Raw genomic sequence first — 25,037 nt, 5'->3', positions numbered from 1 at the left:
AGAATAAAACAAAGCTTTGAATAATTGCAAACACTGAATTAAGACAATGGGACTCTGGCCTCACTACATATCCAGAAGCAAATTAAATTCTTTCGTGCATAGACTCAAAATTACCCTTCAAACTTTTTTTAAAAAGACTATTTAAGAGCACTTTTATGTAGAGAGATTACCCATATACATTCTCCTTCACAAATGCATAATCTTCCCTATTAACATCGTCCATCAGAGTTATACAATTGTTACAATCGTTGAACCTACACTGACACATCACGATCCTCCAAAGTCCATAGTTTACGTTACGGTTCAGTCTTGGTGTTGTACATTCTATGGGTTTGGACAAATGTATAATGGCATGTGACTCTCATTATAGTATCATAAAGAATATTTCACTGCCCTAAAATTCCTCCACGCTCTTCCTAATCTTTGCTCCCTCAATTTTCCAAACATTGGCAACTACCCATTTTCATATTGTCCCCATAGTTTTGCTTTTTCTGGAATGTCATGTAGTTGGAATCATAAAGGCCTTTTCAGATGGCTTCTTTCATTTAATAATATGCATTTAAGATTCCCCCATGTCTTCTCATGGTGTGATAGTTCATTTGTTTTTAGGACTGAATAATATTCCATTGTCTAGATGTACCGTAGTTTATTTATTCATTCACCTATTGAAGGACATCTTGGTTGCTTCCAAATTTTGACAATTATAGATAAAGCTGCTGTAAATATCAAGGGCAGATTTTTGTGTGGACATAAGTAATCAACTCTTTTGGGCAAATACCAAGGAGCACACCTCTTGTGTCATTTGGTAACGGTAGGTTTGGTTTTATAAGAAACTGCCGCACAGTCTCAATGTGGCTGTACCAATTTCCATTCCCACCAGCAAATGAAGAGAGTTCCTCTTGTTCCAAATCCTCAACAGTATTTGGTGTTTTCAGTGTTCCAGATATGGGCCATTATAATAGGTATATAGTAGTATCTCATTGTTACTTTAATTTGCATTTCCCTGATGATATATAATAAGGAGCATCTTTTCATATGCTTGTCATCTGCATATCTTTGATGAGGTATCTGTTAAGATCTTTGGCCTATTATTTAATCTGGTTCTTATTGCTGAGCTTTGTTTTTTGTCTATTTTGTGTAACAGTCCTTTATCAGATGTGTCTTTTGCAAATATTTTCTCCCATTCTGTGGCTTGTATTCTCCTTCTCTCGACAGTGTCTTTCACAGAGCAGAAGTTTATCATTTTAATGAAATTTGGCTTCTCAATTATTTCTTTCATAGATCTTGCCATTGATGCTATACCTAAAATAGTCTTTGCCATACCCAAGGTTATATAGGTTTTCTCCCATGTTATCTGCTAGATTTACAATTTTGCATTTTACATTTAGGTCTGTGATCCATTTTGAGTTCATTTTTGTGAAGGATGTAAGGTTTGTGTCTAGATTCATGTTCTTGCATGTAGATGCCCAGTTGTTCCAGCACCATTTGGTGAAGAGAATACTTTTGCTGCATCATATTGTCCTTGCTCCTTTGTGAAAGATTAGTTGACTGTATTTGAGTCTGTTGTTGGGTTATCTATTTTGTTCCATTCATCTACTTGTCTAGTCTTTCATTAATATCATACTGGTTTGTTTTTTTTTAAGATTTTATTTATTTGTCAGAGATACAGGGAGAGAGAGACAGAGAGCAAGCACAAGCAGGGGTAACAGCCAGCAGAGGGAGAAGCAGGCTCCCTGCATAGCAAGGAGCCCAATGTGGGACTCAATCCCAGGACCCTGGGATCATGACCTGAGCCAAAGGCAGCCACTTAACCGACTGGGCCACTCAGGCATCCCAATATCATACTGTCTTGATTACATCATTATTATAGTAAGTCTCAAAGTCAGGTGGTATCAGTCCTCCAATTTTGTTCTTCTCCTTCAATATTGTGTTGCCTATTCTGGGTTCTTTGCCTCTCCATTAAACATTAGGATCAGTTTGTTGATAGCCACAAAATAACCTACTGGTGTATTTTACTGAAATTGCATTAAATTTATAGATCAAGTAGGGAAAAATTGACATCTTAACAATATAGAGCCTTCCTTCCATGGACATAGACCATTTCTGCATTTATTTCATTCTTTGATTTCATTCATCAGAGTCTTGTAGTGTTCCTTATACAGGTCTTAGATATATTTTGTTAGATTTATACCTAAGTATTTCATTTTTTGAAGTGTTAATGTAAATGTTAAATTTTCAACTTCAAATTAAATTCCACTTGTTAACTGCTGGTATACAGGAAAGCAATTGCCTTCCATGTATTAAACTATAGTCTATAACCTTGCTATAATTGCTTATTGGTACCAGGAGTTTTGTTGTTGCTTCTTTCAGATTTTCTACAAAGGTGGACATGTCATCTGAAAATACAGTTTTATGTATTTTTTTCTCAATCTGTATATTTCCCCCCCTTCTTTCTTATTGCATTAGGTATTTGTACTCCAGTACAGTGTTGAAAATAAGTGGTGAGAAGGGACATCCTTGCCTTGTATCTGATCTTAACAGGAAAGTGTAAATTTCTTACAATCAAGTTTGATGTTAGCTATAGGATTTTTTTAAATTTTATTTTTTTATGTTATGTTAATCACCATACATTACATCATTAGTTTTTGATGTAGTGTTCCATGGTTCATTGTTTGCGTATAACACCCAGTGCTCCATTCAATATGTGCCCTCTTTAATACCCATCACCAGGCTAACCCATCCCCCCACCCCCCTCCCCTCTAGAACCCTCAGTTTGTTTCTCAGAGTCCATTAGCTATAGGATTTTTAAGTATTCTTTATCAAGTTGAGGATTTTCCCTTCTATTCCTATCCTAATTTACCTAGAGGGTGTTTTGTTTTGTTTTAATCATATATCAGTGTTGGATTTTGTTAAATGCTCTTACTGCATTTTTTGGATAGGATTATGTGATTTTTTTCTTTTAGTCTGTATATATGATGGTTTATATTAATTGATTTTCAAATGTTGAAACAGCTTTGCATACCTGGGCTAAAGCCCACTTAATCATCATGTATAATTCATTTTATTCACTGTTGGACTTGATTTATTAATATTTTGTTGAGGGTTTTTGCATCCATGTTCATGAGAAATATTGGTATGTAGCTTTCTTGTAGTTTCTTTGTCTGGTTTTGACATTGAGGTATTGCTGTCCTCAGAAGGTTGGGAAGTATTCTCTTTGCTTCCATTTTCCTTAAGAGATTTTAGAAAATTGGTATAATTGGGGTGCCTGGGTGGCTCAGTCATTAAGCGTCTGTCTTCGGCTCAGGTCATGATCCCAAGGTCCTGGGATGGAGCCCTGCATTGGGCTCCCTGCTCTGTGGGAAGTCTGCTTCTCCCTCTTCCACTCCCCCTGCTTGTGTTCCTGCTCTCGCTATCTTTCTCTGTCAAATAAATAAATAAAATCTAAAAAAAAGAAAAAAAGAAAATATTGTATAATTTCTTCCTTAAATTTTTAGTAGAATTCACCAGTGAATTCATCAAGGCCTGGTGTTTTCTGTTTTGGAAAGTTATTGATTAAATTTGTTTAAATTCTCTCTTTCTAGTTTCCCAGCATGGAAACTTATATGCTTAATTTTAGATCTTTCTTCCTTTTAAAAATATACCTCCAATGCTATAAATTTCCCTCTGTGCACTGCTTTTGCTGCATCCCACTAATTTTGATAAGTTGCATTTTCATTTTCATCTAATTAAAAATGTTTAATTTCTCTTGAGATTTCTTCTTTGACTCCTGTGTTATTTAGAATTGTGTTTTTTAATCTCCGCATATTTTTGCATTTCCCAGTCATCTTTCTGTTACTGGTTTCCAGTTCAATTCCATTGTTGTCTGAAAAAAAGTCATTGTAGGATTTCTATTCTTTTAAATATGTTATGTATGTTCTGTGGCCCAGAATGTGGTGTATCTTGATGGATATTTAATATTAGCTTGAGAAGAATGTGTATTCTTCTGTTGCTAGATGAATTAGTCTATAGATATCAATTATATCCAATTGATTTGTGTTATTGTTGTGTTCAACTATGTCCTTGATGACTTTTTGCCTGCTGTATGTGTGCACATGTATGTGTATATTTTACATAATCATCTGTATGTTTTATATGAATATGGGGAAATATGAAGGAATTCATCAAGTTGCTAACTTTGGTTTTAAGGAGGAAGAACAGAGTATAAGGGTATTGAAGTATGAGGACAAAAGGGAAAATATATAAGAAAAAGAAAGAACAAGAGAAAGAGAGGAATGATGAAAAATAAAGATGTTAAAATAAATCTACATATATGTAATTATTGTCTTAAAATTAATGGGTTCTACCTCAGGCTGATGGGATTTTAGGTCATTTTAAATTTATTGCTATAATTTATTCTTTCATTTCCTATTTTAAAATGAGAATGCAATGTTTACATAAAGAGGAAAGCATAATAAATCTGATTTCAATGGACTGGAAAAAGGCTTTGAAAGAAAATATTTAGGTTGAAGTCTAAAAATGTTCTTGTTTAAATTGAAACAAAAATCTTGTACCTGAAGAGTCTAAGAATTTCAAAAGGTGAACCAGCCTAAAAAAATACGTGATTTAAAAAAAATAAATAAATAAGAATTGCTATTTAAACCATAGCCTACCTTGGGAGGTATTTATTCAGGAAAATAATTTGGAGGAAAAATATTACGACAAAAGCACATTTATCTAAAGCTTTCTGTTTTGAATATATGCATTATCTGTTCAAAGAGCCATCCCAGTGTCAAGTATAGAATGCCTTTGCTATTTTTCTTCCTCCCAGCAATAAAGCTGTTAGGAGCCACAATAAAGACTATGCATAATGCCTGGTGAAATGGTGAGCTGTGAGTTAAAGAACAATCATAATTTGTTAATTTTTCTAAAATGCATTGAAAAATCCTTTCACATTAATCTCTGTGATTCATAAAGAAGGGAGGCAGGCTGGCAAAGTTTAAATGATTGAAAATGATGCCGGTGGCCTTCTGCAAAATCTGATTACAGCTTTGATGATTGATAGCTTGCCATTAGCACAGAGGGGGGAAAAGCCTAGAAATTGAACCAAGTAAATCAAGCAAAATCTTTCTAGCTTATAGGGAACATTTAGACATGATTCAAAAATGTTTTAACCAAGATTTCATTTTCTGTAAATATATGTTGCCTTTGAATATGAAGTATTCATTTCAGTGACTTTTCCCTGAACTTCTCTTTAATCTTGTCTTCAAGAAAGTCCAGCTTGCCCTACCACCTTCCCCAGTCTTCAAGGCTGGTGTGATTTACTTAAGTGACAGTGTACCACTCTATTTGTATTCCTGTTTTCATTTGGCAGCTTCTATGGAGTGCATGTTGCTGTTGCTGGGGAGACCTGAACATTGGAAAAATGTAGAGGTGAGTAAAGTAAGGAATCTCCCTTTCACTTATAATTTCCTTGAATTTGCTAAATGCCTCATGTCAATTTGACCTATAGGACAAGCTGTTACAGCTCATTAATTTGAGCATTAGTGTATTGATGATACATTCATATTTCTGCATAATATCAGGGACCAGAAAAGACAGTTCATAGTATACCACAACTACAAAGAAATTTTTTCAAAGGACTTTAAGCAGAGAATAACTATTATGGTGGGATTTACTATCACCATGACACAGACCATATTGTAGTAAATTTTCAGTAATTAGATGAGTTATGTATAGTCATGGAGAGAATATCCATATATTTATATACCATCCTTGCATGTGTATAAGATACTTAGTACTGCATAAAATTATGACCCGCCATGTCTTTATTGGCTAAATATATATTTACCAACAATGCTGGTAAATATTAACTGACATTTACTATCTCCAACATCATAAAAACTTGGCTAAATGTCATTGTTATAAGTACTTACTATATGCTGACAATGTAGGACCAATATTTACAGAGCACCTGCAATGTGTAAGACTGTGAGGTCCTTGAAGTAGAGGCCCTGACTATATTGTTTATTAGAGTTTAACAAAATGCCTAGTACAGAGTAGTTATGTTTCCTGTATACATATTTTTAAATTAACATATTAAGCTATACAATTCTTGTTTTCAGTCCCCCTTTCCCCTAGAAAAACCTATAAAGTAGGTGCTTTTACTGACCTTGTTTTAAAGTAATTGAAATTGGAATCTAGAGAGGATTATTACTTTTCCAGAAACATGCAACTGATTAGTATCTTGGAGTATTGTTTTCAAGATGGTTTGAATACTTGAGGACATAGCTAGTCATTGGAAATTTTAAGAAAAAGAGATGTTTTAAGAATTAAGTCTAGGAACAAGTCAATGAGCCTCTTTGACCTCAAGATTTTCTCTCTAGTTAGAGATCTTTCAAGTTAGATATGGGGATTGTTCTGTATTAGTCTCTTATTGCTGCTATAACAAATTACCACACACTTAGTGGCTTAAAACAACATGCATTTTTTAGGGTTCTGAAGATCAGAACAAAATGAGTTTTTCAGTAGGCTAACATGTAAGTGTTGACTGGGCCATGTTTCTTCTGGAGACTACAAGAGAATCTATTGCCTTTCCTTTTCTAGCTTCCAGAGGCCGTTCACCTTCTTTGGTTTGTGATCTCCCTGCCAGTTTCCAAAGTAGAGGTAGCCAATGGAGTTCTCAGCTGGCATAAATGTGGCTCTAGCTTTCAGACAGTCTCCCCTCTCTCTGACTCTTCCTCCGTCTTTCACTTGGAAGGATTCTTCTAACTGCCTTGGGCCTCTCAGATAATCCAGAAAAATCTCCTAACTAAAGAGTTTTAGCTTAATTGCAACTGAAAATATCCCTTTTGTTATGTGAAGTTACCTATTCACAGGCTCCAGGGATTAGAATGTGGACATCTGCTGGGGCTCATTATCCTATCTACTACATGGTCCATACAGAGAATAAAAACAAGTTAGGAAAATACCTCAGAGGCTTTATTTGAATTCCTTAAAAGATAAGCCAATCAGCACTATCCAACTAAAGCAACAGAATATTTAGATTGTTCAGTGAGACATGTTTTGAGTAAAATCAAATGCTAATTTACTGAGTGCAATTTTGCCTGTATTTGGGATTCTGGGTTTACGAGTAAGATATAAACTGCTGATGGAGGTTCACAGTGTCGTGGATCTGAGGAAATCATTGTGGAAGAACCATTTCGTGTATTTTATTTCATACACAAAAGTGTTCACACTTCAAAAAATGGAGAGAAAATAGTAGAACTCCATTTTCCTTTTTGAAGAAGACACTTAAAGCTTTATGTAAATTTGTGGTTGGATCCTTATTGCAACTCAGGCCATCTTGATTTCTCTATATGAATCTTAGGGTGCATTACAACTAGACTGTAGTAATATCCATTTAATCACCTTGCAGGCAATATTTTAGTCCCTCAAGTCAGACTGTTCATCTGGTCAGTTTATTTTTCCTCAACATGACTTTCATTATACTTTTTCTTGTTCAAATGTGTCATTCAATTTCTGTTATGTACAGGCTTATTCAGACTTGTACTGAGAATTTTCCTTAGGCTGTTCCCAGATGAATTTTTAAACTTTCATTACTCTCTTAAGGGAGATTTTGTTTTTCTTTACTTTACATTTTATTCTAAAAAGGCTAAGGAATCTTCATAGATCCCCTGGAGCATAAGACATGCTCCTGGAAAGATCTCTGGACTTTTCCCCCAACTTCAGTTAGGATACCTCAGCTTTATCTGGTTTATGCATTGGGTTTCACTGCAAGGTTATTGTTAAAAATAAGTTTCCATAGGGCTGTTGGGGGAATTAATTATACTGGTTGTTCTCTATGAACTGTTTACTTAGTCAAATGATGCCCCTTACTGACAAGCAAATATCTCACACGTTCAGGCTTTTTATATTTTTTTCTGTCCTTTCCCCCCATCCTAGATTATTATTCCCTATCCAGATCCTTCATCCTCAAGGGCAAACTCTTCTGTGTGAGACTGTCCCTGATCACTTCAGCACAGAGTGATCTCTCCTTCTGGAACACTAAGTGTGGCACTTCATCATATATTTATTGTCTGTTCTATCCTTGGTGCCCTGCACAAGGCATGATATGCAGTGGATATACAGTACATGGAGTGGATAGATAGCATGATGAAGGAAGGAAGATGGACAGAAAGAATAAGAGAAGGAAGAAATTTGAAACTGCTTGCATTATGTTAAGGTATCCCTAAACTTCCATTGTTTGATTTAACTTTTCAGATATAAATACAAATCTACCCAACTAGTTTACAGGAAAGAGATGACAGCAGGTTTAACATTTATCACATGCTCTATGATATGCTGGGTGCATTATGTGATTATCCTCTTCATTTAATCTTCATAGCAATGCTGTGAAGTTTCACCAAAGAGGAAATTGAAGCTGAAGAAGTTAAGCAACATTCCGCATGTCACACAGCACTAGCAGGGCTTGAATTCAAATCCCAATGTGTGTATGCAATACAGATTTCCTCAGGCTCCCGTGAAGCTAGCCACTGCTTTCTAAATGTTACAGAGTATCTGACAGGAAGAAAATATTATTTTATATTTTAGGAATAAATGAATGAGTTATGGAGTGCATTATTAAAGAAGGATGACATTAATGCCTTTTATTTTTTTTAAGATTTTATTTATTTATTTGACAGAGAGACAGTGAGAGAGGGAACACAAGCAGGGTCAGAGGGAGAGGGAGAAGCAGAGTCCCCACTGAGCAGGGAGCCTGATGATGCAGGGCTCCATTCCAGGACCCTGGGATCATGAACTGAGCCGAAGGCAGATGCTTAACGACTGAGCCACCCAGGCACCTTTTAATAAACTACTATTCTTCTGTAGATCTACCACTGCCATTGCCATGCCGTGGCTTTTAGGACCCCAGACACTAGAGCCTTCTGGCCTATATGAGCCGTAGATCCACAGTTAAGTTACTTAGGCTACTGTGCCTCAGTCTTTTCATTTGTTACAGGAGGAAAATGACTGCATTTATTTCATAAGGTTATTAGGAGGATTAAATGCATTTAGCCCAGTTCCTAGACCATAGCAACAACATTTATTGAGCACGGACTACTCTGCCACTTCCACCAACATTTATTGGGTTTTTAATAAATGCCCAGTATTGTTCTTGCATTGTCATTACAAACCACCTAACAGCCCCATGAACCGGGCATTGTTACTGTTCTCCTTTATAGATGAGGAAACTGAAACTTGGAAATTGCTTGCCCAAGGTCACTCGACTAGTAAATGAAAGAGCAGGATTCAAGCTCAGGTCTGTCGAACTCCCGTGGTCTGAAAGACTGAGACTTCATGGAAAACATCGGCCTCTAGCTTGTCTGCTCCTGGGCTTTGGTGTCATCTCCTCTGTTGATAGAACCTCTGCCAATATATGTTCAGTGTGGCAAGTTCCCTTTGTTATGTTTGTTATTGTCCTGGCTCATAGCTTATTTAACTATATCTAGTGTCCCTCTGACTCCTCAGCTTTGTTGTCAGAGGGCAGTTGAGTGTCACTGCCATACTTGATTCTCATTCTTTTGGTTTGTATCAACCTTTACACACACACACACACACACACACACACACGCACACACACACACGTAGCCTTTCTGCTTTGGGTTCACTGAGAAAATTATCTGTTATCAATATGGAATGACATCAGTTAATGACAACACCATAGATTTCTTTAAGTATCCTCATGGAATGGGGTATTTTAGTCTAAAATAGTGCTCCCAGGAGAGTCTCATTTAATTTTCCCTAGTAAAACCAACTTACTGTAAGCAATGTTAGTAAGGCCATATGCCAAGCATGCTAATCTACTGCCTTGAAAATGCTTCAGCCTCCCATGGGCTGATCTCCACTACTCTCACACATTTGGGATCTTCTTAGGAAGCACCCAATGATGGGGTACAAAGCAAAATACCTGAATTAGGAGGCTGTACTTTCACAGAGCAGTGAAATCTCTTACCTTTCTTAATTATCTCTTTTATCAAAGGCAAACAGACATTCCCAAATTATTTTGCTGATTCTCAAGGCAAATGAGGGCAGCTATTATGTAGGTTTCCTACTATGTACTACTCAACATACATGTATTTAGTTTTTTTTTTTTTTAACAGACACATGACAAGGAGCTCAGAATATAAACAAATAAATATTTTTAAGGAAATTGGAATCTTGTAATACCAGATAAATACTATGTGACTTGACATAAATTTTCTCATTTAATCCTCATAATAAACCTGAAAAAAAAAAACCAACAAATTATTATTTGATTTTTTTTTGCACATGAGCAATGAAAGGCTCAGAGATGTTTGGTATCTGGTATTTCAATTAAGGACTATTTTATTCCAAAATCCATGCATCTTATACATTCTCACTGCCTTTGCCCAGTAGCCACTACAGGAAAACTCTGAGACCTTTTGTGTAACATAGTGCTAACCATAGCAGCTTTGGCATCAGACACATCTTAGTTCAGGTACCAGCTCTGCAACCTATAAATTCTATGACCTTGGGTGTACCTTATGCATGCACTCACGCACATACACATACACGTATATATATATTACATATAAATCTACATTATAGGGTTGCCATGTGGATCAAATGAGATGCTGTATTAAGCCTGTTATAAACCAAGCACATAGGAGATCCTTGTTAAATGGTATTTACCATTATATCATTATTAGTAAAGCAAACTTAGGTTGGGCTACCCTGGTTATACTAAGGAAAACACCGTGTGAAATGTAGCTCCCCTCTTCCACAGAAATAAGATAAAGAGATGGAATTAGCTGGTGGGTGAAATAGACTTTTGTCAGGTAGGACATCTAGCATTAACATGAATGAGTCAGCTCTATCATTTCCTAAGTTCTTCTAGTTTATTATTCATTTTATAGACTATATGTTCTTATCCTTCATGGTTAATTGATACTGCAACTGATTTTTGACTGTTCAGTGTCAAGCAATAAAATATTGAGGAAGTTCCATTAAAATGCTATGCTTTTTTTAAAATTTAATTTAATTTATTTATTTTTGGGGCGAGAAATGTTTTTTTGTGTGCGTGTGTTCCAATAAAACTTTATTTACAAGCTTAAGCAGGGTGCCAGATCTGGTCTGCAGGAGGTCATTTGCCAATGTCTTTTTCTTTTTTTTTAAATTTTATTTTAGTATGTTAATCACCATACACTACATCATTAGTTTTTGATGTAGTGTTCCATGATTCATTGTTTGTGTATAACACAAAGTGCTCCATTCAATATGTGCCCTCTTTAATACCCATCACCAGGCTAACCCATCCCCCCACCCCCCTCCCCTCTAGAACCGTCAGTTTGTTTCTCAGAGTCCATAGTCTCTCATGGTTTGTCCCCCCTCTGATTCCCCCCCTTCATTTTTCCCTTCCCACTATCTTTTCTCTCTCTCTTTTTTTAACACATAATGTATTATTTGTTTCAGAGGTACAGGTCTGTTATTCAACAGTCTTGCACAATTCACAGCACTACCATAGCACATACCCTCTCCAATGTCTATCACCCAGCCACCCCATCCCTCCCACCCCACCCCCCACTCCAGCAACCCTCAGTTTGTTTCCTGAGATTAAGAATTCCTCATATCAGTGAGATCATACGATACATGTCTTTCTCTGATTGACTTATTTCATTTAACGTAATACCCTTGTTGCAAATGGCAAGATTTCGTTTTTTGTTTTTTTTTTTAATGGCTGCATAATTCCATTGTATATATATACCACATCTTCATTATCCATTCATCTGTTGATGGGCATCTTGGCTCTTTCCATAGTTTGGCTATTGTGGACATTGCTGCTATAAACATTGTGGTGTACCTACCCCTTCAGATCACTACATTTGTATCTTTGGGGTAAATACCCAGTAGTGCAAATGCTGGGTTGTATGGCAGCTCTATTTTCAACTTTGTGAGGAACCTCCATACTGTTTTCCAGAGTGGATGCACCAGCTTGCATTCCCACCAACAGTGTAGGAGGGTTCCGCTTTCTCCGCAACCTCGCCAACATCTGTTGTTTCCTGACTTATTGATTTGAGCCATTCTGACTGGTGTGAGGTGGTATCTCATTGAGGTTTTGATTTGGATTTCCCTGATGCCGAGCGATGTTGAGCACTTTTTCATATGTCTGTTGGCCATTTGGATGTCTTCTTTGGAAAAATGTCTGTTCATGTATTCTGCCCATTTCTTGATTGGATTATTTATTCTTTGGTTGTTGAGTTTGATAAGTTCATTATAGATTTTGGATACTAGCCCTTTATCTGATACGTCATTTGCAAATATCTTCTCCCATTCTGTCGGTTGTCTTTTGGTTTTGTTGACTGTTTCCTTTGCTGTGCAAAAGCTTTTTATCTTGATGAAGTCCCAATAGTTCATTTTTGCCCTTGTTTCTCTTGCCCTTGGCAATGTTTCTAGGAAGAAATTGCTGCGGCTGAGGTCGAAGAGGTTGCTGCCTGTGTTCTTGGATTTTGATGGACTCCTATCTCACATTGAGGTCTTTCAACCATTTGGAGTCTATTTTTGTGTGTGGTGTAAGGAAATGGTCCAGTTTCATTCTTCTGCATGTGGCTGTCCAATTTTCCCAACACCATTTGTTGAAGAGACTGTCTTTTTTCCACTGGACATTCTTTCCTGCTTTGTCGAAGATTAGTTGACCATAGAGTTGAGGGTCCATTTCTGGGCTCTCTATTCTGTTCCATTGATCTATGTGTCTGTTTTTGTGCCAGTACCATGCTGTCTTGATGATGACAGCTTTGTAATAGAGCTTGAAGTCAGCAATTGTGATGCCACCAGCTTTGCTTTTCTTTTTCAACAGTCCTCTGGCTATTTGGGGTCTTTTCTGGTTCCATACAAATTTTAGGATTATTTATTTCTTTTAAAAAGTGTATGGTATTTTGATAGGGATTACATTAAATGTGTAGATTGCTCTAGGTAGCATTGACATCTTCACAATATTTGTTCTTCCAATCCATGAGAAATTTTCCATTTCTTTGTGTCTTCCTCAATTTCTTTCATGAGTATTTTATAGTTTTCTGAGTACAAATTCTTTGCCTCTTTGGTTAGATTTATTCCTAGGTTTCTTATGGTTTTGGGTGCAAATGTAAATGGGATCGACTCCTTAATTTCTCTTTCTTCTGTCTTGTTGTTGGTGTATTGGAAAGACACTGATTTCTGTGCATTGATTTTGTATCCTGCCACTTGACTGAATTCCTGTATGAGTTCTAGCAGTTTTGGGGTGGAGTCTTTTGGATTTCCACATAAAGTATCATATCACCTGCAAAGAGTGAGAGTTTGACTTCTTCTTTGCCGATTTGGATGTCTTTTATTTCTTTTTGTTGTCTGATTGCTGTGGCTAGGACTTCTAATACTATGTTGAATAGCAGTGGTGATATTGGACATCCCTGCCATGTGCCTGACCTTAGGGGGAAAGCTCTCAGTTTTTCCCCATTGAGAATGATATTCACTGTGGGTTTTTCATAGATGACTTTTATGATATTGAGGTATTACCCTCTATCCCTACACTGTGAAGAGTTTTATCAAGAAAGGATGCTGTACTTTATCAAATGCATTTTCTGCACCTGTTGAGAGGATCATATGGTTCTTGTTCTTTTTTTAATGTATTGTATCACATTGATTGATTTGCGGATGTTGAACCAACCTTGCAGCCCAGGGATAAATCCCACTTGGTCGTGGTGAATAATCTTTTAATGTACTGTTGGATCCTATTGGCTAGTATTTTGGTGAGAATTTTTGTGTCCATGTTCATCAGGGATATTGGTCTGTAATTCTCCTTTTGATGGGGTCTTTGATTTTGGGATCAAGGTAATGCTGTCCTCATAATATGAGTTTGGAAGTTTTCCTTCCATTTCTATTTTTTGGAACAGTTTCAGAAGAATAGGTTTTAATTCTTCTTGAAATGTTTGGTAGAATTCCCCTGAGAAGCCATTTGGCCCTGGGCTTTTGTTTTTTGGGAGATTTTTGATGACTGCTTCAATTTCCTTAGTGGTTATAGGTCTGTTCAGGTTTTCTATTTCTTCCTGGTTCAGTTTTGGTTGTTGATACATCTCTAGGAATGCATCCATTTCTTCCAGGTTATCTAATTTGCTGGCATAGAGTTGCTCCTAATATGTTCTTATAATTGTTTGTATTTCTTTGGTGTTGGTTGTGATATCTCATCTTTCATTCATGATTTTGTTGATTTGGGTCCTTTCTCTTTTCTTTTTGATAAGTCTGGCCAGGGGTTTATCAATCTTGTTAATTCTTTCAAAGAACCAGCTCCTAGTCTCGTTGATCTGTTCTACTGCTCTTTTGGTTTCTATTTCATTGATTTCTGCTCTGATCTTTATTATTTCTCTTCTCCTGCTGGGTTTAGGCTTTATTTGCTGTTCTTTCTCCAGCTCCTTTAGGTGTAGGGTTAGGTTGTGTATTTGAGACCTTTCTTGTTTCTTGAGAAAGGCTTGTATTGCTATATACTTTCCTTTTAAGACTGCCTTTGCTGCATCCCCAAGATTTTGAACAGTTGTGTTTTCATTTTCATTGGTTTCCATGAATTTTTTTAATTCTTCTTTAATTTCCTGGTTGACCCATTCATTCTTTAGTAGGATGCTCTTTAGCCTCCATATATTTGAGTTCTTTCCAACTTTCCTCTTGTGATTGAGTTCTAGTTTCAAAGCACTGTGGTCTGAAAATATGCACGGAATGATCCCAATCTTTTGGTACCCGTTGAGACCTGATTTGTGACCTAGGATGTGATCTATTCTGGAGAATGTTCCATGGGCACTAGAGAAGAATGTGTATTCCGTTGCTTTGGGATGGAGTGTTCTGAATATGTCTGTGAAGTCCATTTGGTCCAGTGTGTCATTTAAAGTCTTTATTTCCTTGTTGATCTTTTGCCTAGATGATCTGTCCATTTCAGTGAGGGGGGTGTTAAAGTCCCCCACTATTATTGTATTGTTTTCGATGTGTTTCTTTGCTTTTGTTATTAATTGCCTTATATAATTGGCTGCTCCCATGTTAGGGGCATAGATATTTACAATTGTTAGATCTTCTTGTTGGATAGACCCTTTAAGTAGGATATAGTGTCCTTCCTCATCTCTTATTATAGTCTTTGGTTTAAAATCTAATTTGTCTGTTATAAGGATTGTCACCCCAGCTTTCTTTTGGTGTCCATTAGCATGGTAAATGGTTTTCCACCCCCTCACTTTCAATCTGGAGGTGTCTTTGGGATAAAATGAGTCTCTTGCAGACAGCATATCGATGGGTCTTGTTTTTTAATCCAATCTGATAGCCTGTGTCTTTTGATTGGGGCATTTAGCCCATTTACATTCAAGGTAACTATTGAAAGATATGAATTTAGTGCCATTATATTGCCTGTAAGGTGACTGTTACTGTATATTGTCTGTGTTCCTTTCTGCTCTATGTTGCTTTGAGGCTCTCCCTGTGCTTAGAGGACCTCTTTCAATATTTCTTGTGGGGCTGGTTTTGTGTTTGCAAATTCCTTTAGTTTTTGTTTGTCCTGGAAACTTTTTATCTCTCCTTCTATTTTCAATGACAGCCTAGCTGGATATAGTATTCTTGGCTGCATATTTTTCTCATTTAGTGCTCTGAATATATCCTGCCAGTCCTTTCTGGCCTGCCAGATCTCTGTGGATAGGTCTGTTGCCAATCTAATGTTTCTACCATTGTAGGTTACATACCTCTTCTCCCGAGCTGTTTTCAGGATTTTCTCTTTGTCTCTGAGACTCATAAGTTTTACTATTAGATGTTTGGGTGTTGACCTATTTTTATTGATTTTGAGGGGGCTTCTCTGTGCCTCCTGGATTTTGATGCCTGTTTCCTTCCCCAAATTAGGAAAGTTCTCTGCTATAATTTGCTCCAATATACCTTCTGCCTCTCTCTCTCTTCCTTCTTCTTCTGGGATCCCTATTATTCTAATGTCATTTCATCTTATGGTATCACTTATCTCTCAAATTCTGCAGTCATGATCCAGTAGTTGTTTATCTCTCTTTGTCTCAGCTTCTTTATTCTCCATCATTTGGTCTTCTATATCACTAATTCTCTCTTCTGCCTCATTTATCCTAGCAGTTAGCGCCCCCATTTTTGATTGCACCTCATTAATAGCCTTTTTGATTTCGACTTGGTTAGATTTTAGTTCTTTTATTTCCCCAGAAAACGTTTCTCTAGTATCTTCCATGCTTTTTTCAAGCCCAGCTAGTATCTTTAAAATCGTCATTCTGAACTCTAGTTCTGACATCTTACTAATGTTCATATTGATTAGGTCCCTGGCTGTCGGTACAGCCTCTTGTTCTTTTTTTTGTGGTGAGTTTTTCCATTTTGTAATTTTGTCCAGAGGAGAACGGATGAATGAGAGAACAAAATGTAACAATGGTTACATTTTCTGGGGTAACAATGACCCCAGAAAAATATACACTAAACAAAACAGAAGAGACCTGAAACCAGGGGAAAAGAAAGGGAAAGAAAGCAAAAAGAAAAAAAAAGAAATAAAATTTAAAAAAAAAGAATATGATCAAATTTGATCAGGCTGATGAATAGATCAGTCCCACTCACTAGATTTTGGGCATATTTTGGTCTCTTAGAAGAAAGTGCCTCCCAAATTTTAAAGAAAGAAAAACTTATATATGTACAAAAATAAGGGTAAATACAATGAAGGGATGGAATATGACTGTAAAGATGAAAATTATAAAAGATTTTATAAAAGGAATTGATAAGAAGTTGGTTGAAAAAAGAAGGAAGAGAAATTAAAAAAAAAAATGGGAGAGAATGTGATCAAGCAGGAGACTAGAACAAAGCCATACACTAGAGATTTAGGGTATATTTTGGTTTGTTAGAAGAAACTGTTTCCCAATATTTTAAAGAGAGAAGAATTTATATATATATACTAAAAATAAGGTTAACTACAATGAAGGGATAGAATATGACTCTAAAAATGAAAAATAAAAAATGGGCGCCTGGGTGGCTCAGTTGGTTGAGCGACTGCCTTCAGCTCAGGTCATGATCCTGGAGTCCCGGGATCGAGTCCCACATCGGGCTCCCTGCTCGGCGGGGAGTCTGCTTCTCCCTCTGACCCTCCCCCCTCTCATGTGCTCTCTCTCTCTCTCTCATTCTCTCTCTCAAATAAATAAATAAAATCTTTAAAAAAAAATTGTTAAAAAAAATTTAAAAAAAATGAAAAATAAAAAAGATGTTTAAAAAAGGGATTGATAAGATGTTGGTTGAAAAGGGAAAAAGAAAAATTAAAAAAAAAATAGAAAAAGTAAAAAAAGAAAATTAAAAAAAATAACTTTGGAAGACTTAAGAAACAGGGTGAAAAAAGCCATGAATTCTATGTGCAGTATTCTTCTAGTGCTGGAGTTCTGCTGTTTTCATTGATCCATAAACTTGGTCTTGGCTGGCTGTTCTTGCTGATCTTCTGGGGGAGGGGCCTGTTGCCATGATTCTCAGGTGTCTTTGCCCCGCCCTTGCTGGGGGCTGGGCTAAGTAATCTGCTCGGGGTTGCTCTAGGAAGCTTTTGTTCCCTGCAAGCTTTCCATACAGCTTTGAAGGATGAGAGTGAAAATGGCGGCCTCCCAATCTCTGGCCCCAGAGGAGCCAAGAACTCTGAGCCCCACTCCTCAGTGAGCCCTTAGAGAAAAGCAATCACTCCCGTCTCCCCAGTATCTGGCCACACCCCGTGCTCACCCGGCCTGTGACCGAGTGTTTCTATCTCTGGCACCCGACCCCGTGTGGAGTCTCCAAACTCAGCAGATCCCTGTGGTGTGCTCCCACACTGCTCCTTCCGGGGGAGGAAGGGGAGTCTCCCCAGATCTGCTGCTTGTTGGGTCCCTGCTGGAAGAGCAGTGGCCCAACTATGCCGCAGATCATGGTTTATGGCAACCCCGAGCTGAGAGCCCACTCCTCGGCTCCATCTCTGCAGCCGGCTCCCCTGCTCTGATACCTGGGAGCTCTGCAGCACTCAGGCACCCCGGTCTTTCTGTGACCCTGAGGGTCCTGAGACCACACTGTCCCAGTGAGTGTTCCAACCCCCGCTTAGCCACTGGAGCGACATCCCTCAGTGGAGCAGACTTCTAAAAGTTCTGATTTTGTGCCCCACTGCTCTATCGCTTGCTGGTAGCGGCTGATGGAGGCTCCCTCTCCCCACGGTCTATCTTCCCAAATATCCCCTCGGATTCACTTCTCCGCCCCTCCTACCTTCCAGAAAGTGGTTGCTTTTCTGTTCAGAGAGTTGCTGCTATTCTTTTCTTCGATCTCCTGTTGAGTTCGTAGGTGTTCAGAATGGTTTGATACCTATCTAGCTGAATTCCTGGGACCAGACGAAATTTAGATCTTCTACTCCTCTGCCATCTTGCTCCTCCTCCTAAAATGCTATGTTTTTATTTAAACAAAGTGAGTCATGTGGAAGCTGATAGGAAAATGCACAGCCTTCTTGCCTTTGTGACTTTGTGGCACATTTGTCCAAAGAAAGAGAAAATAGTATTCCAATAATACTCCTAAGGAGCTTGAATGAGTACAGGGGCAATCTGACATTTTTTCCTTTAGTGATCCATAAATAGAACTTGTGACTTGGAGACTGGATATGGAGTACACCTACTTATTCACAACTTCAGCAAATATTTTTTGAGCTCTTTGCTGTAGTTTCTTCCAACATGTGGAAATTATACTCTTGTGCCCTTCATTCAGTATGGGTCACATGCTTATGATATATACCTGAGTAATATAAAGTTATATAAAGTGTTACTATAGTTGTACAAAAAAGGATAAAGGTCTGTGAAAAAAAGATAGTAAAGGGCAATACAAAAAGTAGTAACTATTTTATACTGTTGAGGCTATAGGGAATTTTTGCTGTGTATGTGTGCATATCTTCTATCACTTATAATATTAAACCTCCTAGATCATAACTTTGTCTATGACAAAACTCCTAAAGTCATTTTTGACTGAGCTCTTTCTGTCTCTGTTTTATGCATATAATGCCATTTAATCTTTGTTACTCATTATTCTTTATTTTCATTCTACACTCACTCCAAAGGTGATTTCATTCATTCTGATGACTTTCAATGTCATGTATTTGCTGATGACTCTCCAGTTTAATTTCTAGCTCTGACCTCTCCCTTGAGCTCCATACTTGAACATCCAGTTGCATATTCGACATTCTACTGAATGTTTAATAGGCATCTTGATAGCAACATGTCCTAAGCAGAACTTCTGATATATCCTCGACAAACATACCTCCCTAATTTTCTTACAAATTTTCCCTTTCTATAAAATTTCAAGCTTGACTTTTCAATGACTTGTTCAAGTAAAAAGCCAGCATGTCATCCTGGATATTTCACATGCATCTCCAATCAGCAAGTTTCGTAAGCTTTATTTTCAAAACCTATGCGCACTCTGACCACTTCTCTTACTAGCACCCTCATCCAAAATTCTTACCATGACTGAAAACTTTCTTATTGGTCAAAGGTTACTTCCTGGAACACTATTCCTGCCCTCTTCCCCATTCATGTTGCTTCAGCTACACTGGCCATTTCATGGTTTCCTGAGCACACCAACTTGTTTGTACCTCAGCAGCATGCTATTCTATTGTCTGGAACACTATTCCACTACATTGTCACATGGCTCACCCCCTCATTTCATTTATGTCTTTTTAAAATGTTACCGCTTCAGAATTCTCATCTGACTGAACTAGCTAGAATGTCCACCTCCTCTTCCCATTACCCATCTACATGTAACCATTCTTTATCTTCACCTGAAATTATATACACATATACTCATATGTGTAAATACACATATCTATATGCTAATTTATTATATGAATTACATAGTATATTTCCTTAATATATTTTCCTTATAAAACTCTTTCCATTCAAGATTATGAACACCTCAAGATCTGGGAACATGTCACAGTCTGTACCTATTGCACAGATCAGCATATAATAATTACTCAATAAATGTTTGTCAAATTGATTTGAATCAATACAGTGCCCTTCACATTTATTACTCATTTGCTTGCATAGATTTTTAAATTGACTAAAAGATTAAATAGTCCATCTTCGCAGGCTCATACAAAGCTTAAAATAGTTAAAATAGAAATATAGGTTTAGTTCTCTGCTTTCAGTTAAATGCCAATCCTTGCTGGGAAGATTCACTCTGGTAGCTTACATATGTAACAAACCTTTAAGGTAGAGATTGAGTAAATATTTTTATTGCCCACTTTGAGTTGAGGAAATTGAAATTCTGCAGTGATTGTAATATCATAAACTATAAGAGCACAAATGAATACTAGAGATTAACTAAATCTACTTAGAGATAAATAAACTGCAACTGAGAAAAACTAACAGAATTCCCAAAGTTCTTACAGACTCCATGGACGAAAGCCAAAATGACGGAGTACTGGAAATGTTGGAATAAAAAAATTCTGTTTTCCTGATATGTGTTTTTGGAGTTTGTCCATGAGTTTGTCTTGTCTTTTGTTCTTGATTGGAAAGGGGCTGCTAGGCATAGGGAGACCCAGTAGTGAAAGTACTGTGGATCCCTGTGCATTCCTCAAGGCATCCATGCTGACATCAAAGAGCAAGTTTCAGTTAATAGCAGATTGTGGCAGCAATGACAATTACTTGGGTCCTGTTTCTCCCATGCCTCTTCCAAGACACCAGTATTCATTGCAGTATTTAATTGCAGTGCAACTTGTAATGTACCTAAAATGATATGTGGGGTTAAAGAAACATTTTTTCCCAGATACACTGCTTATCTTATTTAACCCACTCTGACCACAAGAATCATATCTATAAAAAAGCCAGGTAGGGGCACCTGGGTGGCTCAGTCATTGAGCGTCTGCCTTCAGCTCAGGTCATGATCCCAGGGTCTTGGGATCGAGCCCCATATCGGGCTTCCTGATCTACGGGAAGCCTGCTTCTCCCTCTCCTACTCCCGCTGCTTGTGTTCCTTCTCTTGCTTTGTCTCTCTCTGTCAAATAAATAAATAAAATCTTAAAAAAAAAAAAAAAAAAGCCAGGTAGGGTATGTCCATTCCATTGAGTTATTTATCTTTAACATTTTCTAAAAGAGATTTCAGGGTTTAAAACTTCAGGAAAACAACAAAGATTGAGACTGCATGAATCTACACTGTTGAATAAGTATATATATACTGTGCTACATATTTTATATTAGCTTGATTAAGGCAACTTTGATGTTAAAGAGAGGAATACCACATTTTCATTGTTCCTAATTAAGTAGTGGGTGAAATCTCTCAGCTGGGAATGGCTGAGGAAAGAGTCCTTATTTTGATAGAATCTGAATTTCTACTTAAGTTCTTCTCCATGTCCTATAACTAAGCACAGGGCAGTCCACACTGAGATTTTATTTCCTCATCACATCTTATGATTTTCAGGAGATTCTCATTATTCCTTATGTACTTAAAGTTCACTTTTAGCCTTGGAAATCTCTTTGTTACAAATTACAAAAATCCACTCAAAATGCTTAGCCACAGAACAGACTTGATTATAAGTATATAGGGCTTTTTCCCAGAACCCTAGTTTAGGGAGTGAAATCAAGTCTGAGAGGGGCCTGAAGCTTGGGGCTGTAAAGCTCTCAAGAATCAAAGCATTTTGAAAGAATGGGTTCCCTTTCTAGACACAATTTCATCCCTGCTTTTTTTCAACATTTCTCCTTTCTTTAGTTTCTGAGTTTATAGATCTAGCCCAAATTATGAGCTGAAACTGATAAGCAGCAATTAATCCTGATTCAAATAACCAAGACAAAGTGGATTGACCAATTTGGATGAGATATCCACTTCTGCATGAATCGGCAAGGACCATGGAGAGAAGGTCATTAGGGCAAACAGGATGCAGGGTCCCATATCCCTTTGGTTGAGCAGGGGAAAATACCACAGATGAGAATTTGTGGGCTAGGCAGTCACTGCAAAAGGTGCACACTGCCAGTATGCTTGTCATCTTTCAGTAGATTTGCAAGGAGCTTCACTTCCCTTTAATATATTAATCTTCAGTGCTGCATGTTGCAGTTACTTTCTGGGGAAAAGCTTCACTCTTTGTATACAATGCAGCTTCCTACCTTTCTCTTTGCCTTGAATGTTCAATGTTTCCTTATCAGTACACCTTTTTGTCGTTTATTGAGTAAACATTCCTTGGTTGTTCATGGCTTATATCTCTGTTACAGAAATAATGGACTTACTTCCAAAGATTACTTTTTTTCCTGCTTATAGGCAGATGGCAAGGACTGATGGAGAATAATCAAACATAGTGATTTTGTTTACTCTGTTTATTTTGTATCTTAAATGCAGACATAGTACTCTCCAGCAATCCTACTATACATGTCAATCATGTATATTTTCCCACTCACCAAACAACTATATGTGGCCTTATTGACTCTCCTCAAGTGTCCTCCATTTAAATAATTCTTTACCTTCTGCTGATAACTCCCCTCATAATTTATTGAGCTTATAAATCAATAGACATTTCCTCATCTTTCCACCATCAGATTTACCAATGACTAGCATTTCTACTCATTCTTATGTTACAATGACTGGTATTGTTCTTGTTCCTAGACAAGGCTGACCCTTCCATTTGGACTCCTGAATCTATCCTTTCTTGCTCAAGGGCCTCACTCCTGCTTTATACACATACTCCTGAGCACCAATTTTTCCCTTTCTGTTGGTTAGTTACCCATATCATTACAAAAGCATTTCCAAATATTTCCTCTTTTAAAATGCATTCTGTGAACTCTACCAGACTTCCTCTTACCAGTACCCTATTTTTAAATTTTTCCTTTGTTGTGAGATTCTTAAAAGTGTGGTATATGGTTGGTGTTTCCACTTTACCATCTTGCATTCTTTTATCAACCCACTATGATTGTTCTCTTATCCCTGCCACTCCACTGAGACCATTCTTCCCAAAGCCAGCAATGACATCTATGTTGCTAACCCAATGATTATTTCTCTGTCTTTATGTTAAACTTAACATAAACACTAACCATGGCTGGTGATTCCACTACTTTTCAAAGTCTCTCCCCTTGCCTTCTGTGACAAAACATTCTCCTGGCTTTCTTCTACTTTGGTGGCCTTTTGTTCTTGACCCACTTTACTAACTGCTCCTCTTCTCAACTTTTGAATATTGCATTGCCCCATGGTTCAGTGATGGACCCTCTTTTCTTTTTTAACTACTCATTCTTCCTAGATGAACTCAGCCTCCTGTCTATAAACAGCATCTATTTGCTCTGCACATTCAAATTCACTAGTTACAGCATGACCTATTCCCACAGTGCTACCTCACTATATGTAACTACCTACTTATCATACTGCTTCAATATTTAATAGATATCTCAAATTTAAAAGTTATGAACTGGAATTCTTGGTTGATACCTATCCTTACTCTACTCATCCTGTATTCTTTACCATTCAAGTAAACATTAAAATCACCCACTCAGTTGCTTATGTCAATAATCTTTAGCCTTACATTTCCCTCCTTTTACCTTATGAGATCCAGTACCATTTTTTTTACTCTAATTCTGAATCAAATATTCACCCACTTCTGTCTCTCTCTGCTATTGCTGTTATCCAAATCATCATCCTATCCTGATTACTTATCTTGAATAAATAGTTGGCTTTCAATTTTTCCACTATAACCCTTTGTCTATATACCTTCTATGATAAGTCTTTTAAAAAACTTACAGATAATTTGACTCCTCTTGCTGATAATAAAAGCCTCAATTTCAAATTTTAATCAAACCCCGTACTGTTATTTATAGAATTCTCTATGACCAGGCCTCTGACCAATCTCAGAACTCATTTCATGCTAGTCTTACCCAAGTATATTGTAATCAAGAAAAATAAAACAATCACACACACACACCCACTCAAATGGCTTCTTTCTATTTTCAACACATCAACCTTGGTCACATTTCAGGGTCTTAGTCAGTTCCAGCTTCTATAACAAAATTCCAGAGATTGGATAGCTTAAATAATATTTATCTCTCAGAGAACTGGAGGCTAGAAAAATAAAAATCAAGATGACAGCAGATATGGTGTCTGATGAGAGCCCACTTCCTGGTTTGTAGATAGCTGAATTCTTGCCATTTTCTCACATGATGGAAAGAAAGCCTGCTTTCTGGCCTCTTATAAGGATACTAAACCTGTTCATGAGAGCCTGACCCCCATTATCTAATTACCTCCAATATAACATCACAAATATCCAAAAACCATTACAGTAGGGATTAGGGTTTCAACATATAAATATTGGGAGGACACAAATACTCAGGGTCTTTGCACTAGTTTCTCTGGAATGTCTGTTCCCTTTATACGGGCTTGTCTGCCTTTCTTGACATTGAAATTCCAACATTACTGTTGCATTTTGGAAAAAAAAATGTTTCCTTTGACCATGCTGTCCCTTTCTCCCATGTTGTCCTATTTTCATTCCCTTTCTCCCATGTTGTCCTATTTTCATTCCCTGCAGAGCCCTTATCTTGAGACCGAAACAGTATCTGCTTTATGGTATGTTCTCAATAAATATTAGTTGTTGCTGTTTTCCCACAACATTGCTGACATTTTGTAGGGCATGGGTTTATTTTGTATTTTGAAGAAATAAGAACAACATCTAATTTGATCTGAATTAGAGTAAATAAGACAATACAAAAGTGTGACTGAAAATAAAGCGAGAAAACTGAACCCTAAATTGAATATTTTCAGAGGCAGCATGTAATTAACCAAAATGGAAATCTGCTTTTAAGAAGATGGGGTGGGGATGAGAATTCATAATGATTGTGGTTCTTAGCATCCTGTTTTTACATCTTAGTGGAAAGAAAAATAATTTCATACTGGAATATTCTTTATTTTTTTTTTTTTAACTGGTCATGACCTTCCAGAGCTTTGTGGTACATTCTATGTGGGCAGATTGAAATCAGACTAGTACTTTGTCCTTTGATCTCATGTCTGTCCCTAATTGTAGCCCAGGCAGATGGACTTTGGGCATTCTGGTCATACTACTAAATGATCTGGGG

Source organism: Phoca vitulina, unplaced genomic scaffold, assembly GCF_004348235.1.
Source record: "Phoca vitulina isolate PV1807 unplaced genomic scaffold, GSC_HSeal_1.0 scaffold28, whole genome shotgun sequence".
NCBI lineage: Eukaryota > Metazoa > Chordata > Mammalia > Carnivora > Phocidae > Phoca > Phoca vitulina.
Note: the sequence above shows the minus strand (reverse complement) of the source record.